This window comes from Coregonus lavaretus (assembly GCF_964263955.1).
Source record: "Coregonus lavaretus genome assembly, chromosome: 16".
Taxonomy (NCBI): Eukaryota; Metazoa; Chordata; class Actinopteri; order Salmoniformes; family Salmonidae; genus Coregonus; species Coregonus lavaretus.
In genome coordinates, this window is record NC_140003.1 from 10,862,439 (window position 1) to 10,873,670 (window position 11,232).

Genomic DNA, 11,232 nt, shown 5'->3' on the forward strand with positions numbered 1-11,232 from the left:
GATGCTGGTGTTTGACTGACCTCTGGTTGTTCTTTTTGATGGTGGACGGAAAGCAGGTGGTCCCCAGCGTTGGTCCCCAGCGTAGCCATGAGAGCCATCCTGTGATCGGACACCTTGGCCTTCTGCCACACCACCACATGCAAGAAAATGCAGCAGCTTATTTTCAGTCCGCCTAAAAAAAGACCACCTGCCGGACCTCGTAATCAAAACAGCAGACACTGACCACCAATCAAAACCTCTCCTCTAGCACTTCCCTTACCTGTGTGGAGGCATGAGAGTCGCTCGGAGAGAGGTTCACTATAGCCCTATTCGCAATGGACTTGCATTACTATAGAACGTAGGTTATGTAATTATTACCCCAGCATGTCTGTTTTTCCAGAGGATGATTCGGACGGGATTAGTTTTACCAAATTGCTCCCTGTAATTCATTTTTCCCGTTATGACTGAAGCCTGGAGGCTGTCCTAGGCGTGAAGATATTTCAACTTGTCTAGGGATAGCCTAATATTGGCTTTCAGTTGGGAGAATGTCAAAATAATATCAATAAGAACCATGAACTGTATGCAGACATTTAATTAACTGACGTATTTGGCAATTTATCAATTAATTGGTACAATAACATCCGCTTTAAAAGAGTAAAAAGCTGATATATGACAAAACAGATCATTCATCTGTAGGCTACGTGCATAGCATTTTGTTTTAAGCATCAATTTGTTCCCATGTTCTAATCCAAACTGCAAGCAGCACCTGTTAAACACAGTAATACCCCTAAGTATTATCAGAGGGCCTTGGCGACTGCATGGCAAAAAACAGTAGGTTATTCTGGCTGGAATTATTACTCTCCAGTCATGTGAAAATTATTGACATGGCATATTCGCACGGATGTGGTGTTTTGTGCTGTGCACTTAATTACATTACCTGACCTCCCCCAGTAAAACTAATCCCGCCCGAATAGGGCTTACAGTGGGGAAAAAAAGTATTTAGTCAGCCACCAATTGTGCAAGTTCTCCCACTTAAAAAGATGAGAGAGGCCTGTAATTTTAATCGTAGGTACACGTCAACTATGACAGACAAAATGAGATTTTTTTTTCCAGAAAATCACATTGTATGATTTTTTATGAATTTATTTGCAAATTATGGTGGAAAATAAGTATTTGGTCAATAACAAAAGTTTCTCAATACTTTGTTATATACCCTTTGTTGGCAATGACACAGGTCAAACGTTTTCTGTAAGTCTTCACAAGGTTTTCACACACTGTTGCTGGTATTTTGGCCCATTCCTCCATGCAGATCTCCTCTAGAGCAGTGATGTTTTGGGGCTGTCGCTGGGCAACACAGACTTTCAACTCCCTCCAAAGATTTTCTATGGGGTTGAGATCTGGAGACTGGCTAGGCCACTCCAAGACCTTGAAATGCATCTTACGAAGCCACTCCTTCGTTGCCCGGGCGGTGTGTTTGGGATCATTGTCATGGTGAAAGACCCAGCCACGTTTCATCTTCAATGCCCTTGCTGATGGAAGGAGGTTTTCACTCAAAATCTCACGATACATGGCCCCATTCATTCTTTCCTTTACACGGATCAGTCGTCCTGGTCCCTTTGCAGAAAAACAGCCCCAAAGCATGATGTTTCCACCCCCATGCTTCACAGTAGGTATGGTGTTCTTTGGATGCAACTCAGCATTCTTTGTCCTCCAAACACGACGAGTTGAGTTTTTACCAAAAAGTTCTATTTTGGTTTCATCTGACCATATGACATTCTCCCAATCCTCTTCTGAATCCTCCAAATGCACTCTAGCAAACTTCAGACGGGCCTGGACATGTACTGGCTTAAGCAGGGGGACACGTCTGGCACTGCAGGATTTGAGTCCCTGGCGGCGTAGTGTGTTACTGATGGTAGGCTTTGTTACTTTGGTCCCAGCTCTCTGCAGGTCATTCACTAGGTCCCCCCGTGTGGTTCTGGGATTTATGCTCACCGTTCTTGTGATCATTTTGACCCCACGGGGTGAGATCTTGCGTGGAGCCCCAGATCGAGGGAGATTATCAGTGGTCTTGTATGTCTTCCATTTCCTAATAATTGCTCCCACAGTTGATTTCTTCAAACCAAGCTGCTTACCTATTGCAGATTCAGTCTTCCCAGCCTGGTGCAGGTCTACAATTTTGTTTCTGGTGTCCTTTGACAGCTCTTTGGTCTTTGCCATAGTGGAGTTTGGAGTGTGACTGTTTGAGGTTGTGGACAGGTGTCTTTTATACTGATAAAAAGTTCAAACAGGTGCCATTAATACAGGTAACGAGTGGAGGACAGAGGAGCCTCTTAAAGAAGAAGTTACATGTCTGTGAGAGCCAGAAATCTTGCTTGTTTGTAGGTGACCAAATACTTATTTTCCACCATAATTTGCAAATAAATTCATTAAAAATCCTACAATGTGATTTTCTGGGAAAAAAATTCTCAATTTGTCTGTCATAGTTGACGTGTACCTATGATGAAAATTACAGGCCTCTCTCATCTTTTTAAGTGGGAGAACTTGCACAATTGGTGGCTGACTAAATACTTTTTTCCCCCACTGTATGTGTCATCTATTCTAAAAAGGCCTAAACCAGACCAGAGGAGTTTGGGGAGAGCCAGAGAACAAGCTAGTGGGCACTGATGCGTATGTCAGGTCACAAACTGTGAGAGCAGTTCTACTGAATAAAGGGACACTACTTCACACCATTCCCAAATCAACATGTTGTCTGAGCATATTATCAATGTACACTACATAATGAAAGCAGATAACCAGTGACCACAAGGTTACACAATCTTCCTCATCTCTGTGCAACCTCCACCGAGGCTTGGATTGCTCTGCTTCATGTCAGATGTACAGTGCATTCGGAAAGTATTCAGACCGCTTGAGTTTATCCACATTTTGTTACGTTACAGCCTTATTCTAAAATAGATTCAGTAAAACATTTTCCTATTCAATCTACACCCAATACCCCATAATGACAAAGCGAAAACTGGTTTAAAAAATAACAACTGAAATACCTTATTTACATACAGTACCAGTCAAAAGCTTGGACACACCTACTCATTCAACATTTTTTCTTTATTTTTACATTGTAGAATAATAGTGAAGACATCAAAACTATGAAATAACACATGGAATCATGTACAGTGAGGGAAAAAAGCATTTAATCCCCTGCTGATTTTGTACGTTTGCCGACTGACAAATAAATGATCAGTCTATAATTTTAATGGTAGGTTTATTTGAACAGTGAGAGACAGAATAACAACAACAAATTCCAGAAAGACGCATGTCAAAAATGTTATAAATTGATTTGCATTTTAATGAAGGAAAGAGGTATTTGACCCATCTGCAAAACATGACTTAGTACTTGGTGGCAAAACCCTTGTTGGCAATCACAGAGGTCAGTCGTTTCCTGTAGGTGGCCACCAGGTTTGCACACATCTCAGGAGGGATTTTGTCCCACTCCTCTTTGCCGTCATTAAGGTTTCGAGCCTGATGTTTGGCAACTCGAACCTTCAGCTCCCTCCACAGATTTTCTATGGGATTAAGGTCTGGAGACTGGCTAGGCCACTCCAGGACCTTAATGTGCTTCTTCTTGAGCCACTCCTTTGTTGCCTTGGCCGTGTGTTTTGGGTCATTGTCATGTTGGAATACCCATCCACGACCCATTTTCAATGCCCTGGCTGAGGGAAATGTGATGGTACATGGCGGAGGGAGATTGACAGGCCGAGGGAGATTGACAGGTCTTTTGTGTTTCTTCCATTTGCGAATAATCGCACCAACTGTTGTCACCTTCTCACCAAGCTGCTTGGCGATGGTCTTGTAGCCCATTCCAGCCTTGTGTAGGTCTACAATCTTGTCCCTGATATCCTTGGAGAGCTCTTTGGTCTTGGCCATGGTGGAGAGTTTGGAATCTGATTGATTGATTGCTTCTGTGGACAGGTGTCTTTTATACAGGTAACAAACTGAGATTAGGAGCACTCCCTTTAAGAGTGTGCTCCTAATCTCAGCTCATTACCTGTATAAAAGACACCTGGGAGCCAGAAATCTTTCTGATTGAGAGGGGGTCAAATACTTATTTCCCTCATTAAAATGCAAATCAATTTATAACATTTTTGACATGCGTTTTTCTGGATGTTTTTGTTGTTATTCGGTCTCTCACTGTTCAAATAAACCTACCATTAAAATTATAGACTGATCATTTCTTTGTCAGTGGGCAAATGTACAAAATCAGCAGGGGATCAAATACTTTTTTCCCTCACTGTAGTAACCAAAAAAAGTGTTAAACAAATCAAAATATATTTTATATTTGAGATTCTTCAAATAGCCACCCTTTGCCTTGATGACAGCTTTGCACACTCTTGGCATTCTCTCAACCAGCTTCACCTGGAATGCTTTTACAACAGTCTTGAAGGAGTTCCCACATATGCTGAGCACTTGTTGGCTACTTTTCCTTCACTCTGCCGTCCGACTCATCCCAAACCATCTCAACTGGGTTGAGGTCAGAGGATTGTGGAGGCCAGGTCATCTGATGCAGCACTACAAATGCCGACCGTATTATCTCCCAAGATAATTTCCTTCAGTTATAGTCACGGCCGTGTATATCCCCCCTCAAGCCAATACCACGACGGCACTCAAAGAACTTCACTGGACTTTATGCAAACTGGAAACCACATATCCTGAGGCTGCATTTATTGTAGCTGGGGATTTTAACAAAGCACATTTTAGGACTAGGCTGCCGCAGTTCTATCAACATATCGACTGTTGTACTCGGGCTGCTAAAATTCTCGACCATTGCTATTCGAACTTCCGGGATGGTTATAAGGCCCTCCCCCGCCCTCCTTTCAGCAAATCTGACCATGACTCCCTTTTGCTCCTTCCTTCCTACAGGTAGAAACTCAAACAGGAAGTACCCGTGCTAAGGACTATTCAACGCTGGTCTGACCAATCGGAATTCACGCTTCAAGATTGTTTTGATCACGCGGACTGGGATATGTTCCGGGTAGCTTGCGAAAATAATTTAGACGAATACACTGAAACAGTGACTGAGTTTATCAGGAAGTGTATAGGAGATGTTGTGCCCACTGTGACTATTAAAACCTACCCTAACCAGAAACTGTGGATAGATGGCAGCATTCTCGCAAAACTGAAAGCGCGAACCACCGCATTTAACCATGGCAAGGTGACTGGGAATATGGCAGAAAACAAACAGTGTAGCTACGCATTCCGCAAGGCAATTAAACAGGCAAAACATCAGTATAGAGACAAAGTGGAGTCGCAATTCAACGGCTCAGACACGAGACGTATGTGGCTGGGTCTACAGACAATCACGGACTACTAAAGGAAAACCAGCCACGTCGCCGACACTGACGTCTTGCTTCTGGACAAGCTAAACACCTTCTTCGCCCGCTTTGAGGATAATACACCGCCACCGACACGGCCCACTACCAAGGACTGTGGGCTCTCCTTCTCCGTGGCCGATGTGAATAAGATATTTAAGCATGTTAACCCCCGCAAGGCTGCCGGCCCAGACGGCATCCCTAGCCGCGTCCTCAGAGCATGAGCAGACCAGCTGGCTGGTGTGTTTACGGACATATTCAATCTCTCCCTATCCCAGTCTGCTGTCCCCACATGCTTCAAGATGGCCACCATTGTTCCTGTCCCCAAGAAAGCAAAGGTAACTGAACTAAATGACTATCGCCCCGTAGCACTCACCTCTGTCATCATGAAGTGCTTTGAGAGACTAGTCAAGGATCATATCACCTCCACCTTACCTGTCACCCTAGACCCACTTAAATTTGCTTACCGCCCCAGTAGATCCACAGACGATGCAATCGCCATCACACTGCACACTGCCCTATCCCATCTGGACAAGAGGAATACCTATGTAAGAATGCTGTTCATTGACTATAGCTCAGCATTCAACTCCATAGTACCCTCCAAGCTCATCATTAAGCTCGAGGCCCTGGGTCTGAACCCCGCCCTGTGCAACTGGGTCCTGGACTTCCTGATGGGCCGCCCCCAGGTGGTGAAGGTAGGAAACAACACCTCCACTTCGCTGATTCTCAACACTGGGGCCACACAAGGGAGCGTGCTCAGCCCCCTCCTGTACTCCCTGTTCACCCATGACTGCGTGGCCAAGCACGCCTCCAACTCTTTCATCAAGTTTGCAGACGGCACAACAGTAGTAGTCTTGATTACCAACAATGACGAGACAGTCTACAGGGAGGAGGTGAGGGCTCTGGGAGTGTGGTGCCAGGAAAATAACCTCTCACTCAATGTCAACAAAACAAAGGGAGGTGAGGTGACCAAGAACCCGATGGTCACTCTGACAGAGCTCCAGAGTTCCTCTGTGGAGATGGTAGAACCTTCCAGAAGGACAACCATCTCTGCAGCACTCCACCAATCAGGCCTTTATGGTAGAGTGGCCAGATGGAAGCCATTTCTCAGTAAAAGGCACATGACAGCCCGCTTGGAGTTTGCCAAAAGGCACCTAAAGGACTCTCAGACCATGAGAAACAAGATTCTCTGGTCTAATGAAACCAAGATTGAACTCTTTGGCCTGAATGCCAAGCGTCACTTCTGGAGGAAACCTAGCACCATCCCTACGGTTAAGCATGGTGGTGGTGGCATCATGCTGTGGGGACTGGGAGTCTAGTCAGGATCGAGAGAAAGAAGAACAGAGCAAAGTACAGAGGGATCCTTGATGAAAACCTGCTCCAGAGCACTCAGGACCTCAGATTGGGGCGAAGGTTCACCTTACAACAGGACAACGACCCTAAGCACACAGCCAAGACAATTCAGGAGTGGCTTCGAGACAAGTCTCTGAATGTCCTTGAGTGGCCCAGCCAGAGCCCGGACTTGAACCCGATCGAACATCTCTGGAGAGACCTGAAAATAGCTATGCAGTGACGCTCCCCATCCAACCTGACAGAGCTTCAGAGGATCTGCAGAGAAGAATATGAGAAACTCCCCAAATACAGGTTAGCCAAGCTTGTAGCGTCATACCCAAGTAGACTCGAGGCTGTAATTGCTGCCAAAGGAGCTTCAACAAAATACTTATGTAAATGTGATATTTCAGTTTTATATTTTTTATAAACATTTATAAAAACATGTTTTTGCTTTGTCATTATGGGGTATTGTGTGTACATTGATGTGGGGGATTTAATCAATTTTAGAATAAGGCTGTAACGTAACAAAATTTGGAAAAAGTCAAGGGGTCTGAATAGTTTCCGAAGGAAATTAGTCCCAGAGAAAAAGAGAACACATATAGTCACACCCACGGGGTGGGCTTGTTGTTGATGTGTCCACCAGCGAGTATATCTCCAGGGTGTTGATTTCTGAAAGTATGGTGTCCGCAGCAGCACACGTCTCTGCTATATGAAATATGCAATTTGGTGACTGTAAACGGATCACTCCCGTAAACAGCACTTGGAGAAGCCATGAAACCCAACACAGGCCGAAGTGCAAAGTTTGGGATACAGATATGGCTCCCAAGTGCTGATGCCATGAAATGGGGGTACGCTCCTCCCTTGATGATGTCAGAGTGATTTCAATGAAAAGTATACAGTGGTGTTATTCCTCTGACACCCCTCCCCTAATGTTTTATTCCAAGTGGCCACTGACTGAAACTGAATCTGGGGTTAAGTCTGCAGCCCAGTGTTCTACAGCTTTCTCGGTTTGTCTTCTTTTCTTCCATAATTCAGCTCCAAAGGCATCCACAGTTCACTAAATATGACTACGGGAGGGAGTGGGTTCAGGTCATGGGAAATTGCGCATCTTTTCACTGGCACCACAAAATAATCTCTGTAGTCTGGACAGCGTGCCCAGCAGGAACTGAATGGATTCCTGCACAGCATAAACATGTCAAATTCCCACACAAATTTGATATACTAATTGGTGCGCTGTTAAGTGAGAACCTGCGTAAAAAGAACTTGAATTCTCAAGACACTGCAGTGACAGCATAAGCACTATGTTACTCGTTTTTTTTTTATGATAATTCCATATTTCTCTGCACTACTTTAATGTCTCTCATCTAATCTCCTGGAAAGTTGTGATAAATGGTGGAAAAACTCCTTCTTTACATAGATGTCATATCTAATAAGACTTTACTTTGACAAGCAGAATCTTAGGCTAAATCACGCATTTTCCACAAACTCATAATCTCATTCACAAAATAAACCCACCTGTGCTCAATATATAAACATTTTTGGTGAAATGAAGAAAAATGTCCATTACATTTTGGAGGAAGGCTTTTTGACATGGATATGACGTGTGTTGTGTGGTATGTTAAATACACTGGAACTACTACAGTGCCAGTAACCTTTGAAAGACATGGGCCATTGATGAAGCTCTAACTAATAGCTGAGAGCAGAGAATGAGATAGAGACGTATGGACAAAGAAAAAGGTTCTCTCTTCACGTCAACACTAACGTATCAAATCATTGATGGCATTAATGACGCTTAAGCAGTGATTAATGGAGTTGGTATGCAGGGATGGTTTCACCCATGGAAATGCAGACAGATGAGGACACCTTGTGGTAAGACGTATTAGTGTGTGCAAAAAGATGAATAAACATTGAGAATGAAGTTGTACCTTATTGTGAGTAAGGGTGAGTCTCAGCTCTGGTTTTACAATGGCGTACACCATGAGAAGGTCCTGCGCCTTCTTCAGCTCCTCCTTGCACTTTCTCGTGTTGACGTAGTACTGCCTCCTCACTGGGATTCTTAAAAAGCTTCAGTGCACAGACTGTGGTACCTGAAAAGACATCAAAGCTCATGTCTACCCATACCATTTTTCTCTGTGATGTATACATAATAAATACTGTTGGAAACTGACTCCTTCATTTCAGTAAAAAGGGCTATGTTAAAACTTGCCCTAGGAGAGAGGGCGTCTGGGAAACGACCCTGCCCGTGAGGTCAAGCGTGTACTGGGTGCCGACGTCATTCTCTGCAGTCTTTGTCGTGACAGCTACCTGGTGGGAGACCACAAGGCAAATCTATCACTGCTGCTTATTACCACTTTGGACTTTTTGAGCAGAATTGAGTGTAAAAGAGAGCTGCTTCTGACCTCTGCCACGGCGCATATGGAGCCCAGGGCCTCTCCTCTGAAGCCATATGTCTCCAGGCGCTCCAGGTCATCGTGGCTGCAGATTTTAGAGGTGTAGTGTTTCACAGCCATCACAGCAGTATCAGCAGCTTTGATGCCTGAGCCACTGTCTATGCTTTCTATTCGATCCAGATCCTAATTCTCCTTTTACACATGAAATACATAAAATAGAGAATGTTCAGTATTGTCCCTTCAAAGAGTCTTGAAAGCAGATTTTAGTTTTTTGTGTCATATTAACACTTATGTGTTCTAAGTTCTTCAAGCATATTTTGTGGGTTGATCTGATTATTATATACACGGAGTGTACAAAACATTAAGAACACCTGCTCTTTCCATGACAGACTGACCAGGTGAATGCTATGATCCCTTATTGATGTCACTTGTTAAATCCACTTCAGTGTAGATGAGGGGGAGGAGACAGGTTAAAGAAGGATTTTTATGCCTTGAGACAATTGAGGCATGGATTGAGTATGTGGGGGGGGGGGGTTAGGAAGGTGTTCCTAATGTTTGGTATCTCAGTGTATGTTACAGCCTCCCTAACTGTTCTTTTATTTTACTTCTGCTCTTTTTTTCTCAACACTTTTTTGTTGTTGTTTTATTTTACTTTTTTATTAAAAATAAATGCACTGTTGGTTAAGGGCTGTAAGTAAGCATTTCACTGTAATGTCTGCACCTGTTGTATTCGGCGCATGTGGCCAATAAAATTTGATTTGATTTGATACGGTGTCCACTCCAGCTCAGTTTCCAATTCAATGAGGGGTAAGTACAAGAAATGAATAAATTGTGCTTCCTTCCATACAGGCAATTTTATGTGCTAGATACTTGGAGGTCATTTGATATTGATCATGTGGTGTTCAGTTCCGGAAAAATGTTTTCCTCTTGATAAGTGGATTTGCTTTCCTCTTGGCAATATAGGAGAAGAGTTGGAAATATTAGTCCAATAAAAAAGCTTCACTATGTCCTCAGAGGCTGGCTGTGCTGCCTGAAAGGATTACCGCTGACAGCTCATTAAGAAATGGCTCTGAAGTGGGCAAAGAGTGCACTCATGAGAGAGAACTCAAGTATTCCCCCATGCCAAGAAAAACAAATTCACACAGAGAGCAGGTGAGCCGAGCCCACTCAAAATGGGAAAATATCTGAGGAATTCAGATGATATGACCATATGAGTACACTATAACCATTTCTGACAGTATTGGGAGTTGGAGACCGTGTGTGTAGTTACATTCATGTTATCAGGACAGGTTTAACAGGATACCTTTAAGTAGGCCTAATTCTTGCCAGGGAAAACAAGTAAAATAGCTATGTGCTTTACAATGTGACAATTTCAACACACCATGAGTGATTTGCATGTGCTTCACTGGCCACACTAAAGGGTGAAATACATATTTTTTTTACCCGTTTAATGTGGATGCTCAAGGCACCAGCATCCAAGGAATTCTCCAGCAGTTCCTTCACAACGTTTACCACAGAGGTGATGACCTGACAGCTGGACAGAATGTGCACCGTGTCTGCAGGCAGCTGTTTTATGATTAGCTAATGTTTATGGACACCTGCAATATGGAGAAAAAAAACATTTATGTGACATTGTTGTGCAATGAGCTGTCATTCACAACTGGAGGCTCTAGTCTAGAGTGCCCAGTTAAATTGTGTTTGAGGGCATTTTTTAACTCTCTAAATGGTTAAATGAGGGACAAATAGATGTCATTGTTGCAATAGTTTGTGAGTGGGCAACATATAGTATCATCTTAAATTGACATGTTGAATTATTTTCCCATATTAAATTATTGGCTAATTTCTCTAATGTGGACAGTTTGTGTTACGACCTTACACAAGCTTGCATCTTCACCCATAACATTGAGTGGAATTACACATCCTTTTTATCTCAGATTGGTGATTTTAACATAAAAGTTTAGTCATTATGATGACATAAGATTGACTGCTTAAAACAGTTCAACATCTTTGGTTTTGTACCGTTGATTTTGTCACGCGCTTTGATGTCTGTCTGTTCCCTTTTCCGTGATGGCAGGCTCCCGAAATCAACATCCGACATTCCAAAATCCAGCCACTCCAGGACCTTAATGTGCTTCTTCTTGAGCCACTCCTTTGTTGCCTTGGCCGTG

General features: G+C 43.4%; 1 pseudogene across 1 annotated transcript in view; it reads right to left on the bottom strand.

The window, feature by feature from the left end:
- Window positions 1-10,952, bottom strand: part of LOC311143372 (PMS1 protein homolog 1-like) — a 46,804-nt pseudogene extending 35,852 nt beyond the window's left edge. The window contains exons 1-6 of the transcript in view: window positions 10,941-10,952; window positions 10,508-10,645; window positions 9,074-9,247; window positions 8,877-8,978; window positions 8,600-8,762; window positions 21-137 (exon numbers count right to left, since the gene is read on the bottom strand). The product of the transcript in view is annotated as a PMS1 protein homolog 1-like (transcript). The remainder of the gene's footprint in view (window positions 1-20; window positions 138-8,599; window positions 8,763-8,876; window positions 8,979-9,073; window positions 9,248-10,507; window positions 10,646-10,940) is intronic.
- Window positions 10,953-11,232: the final 280 nt, after the last annotated feature.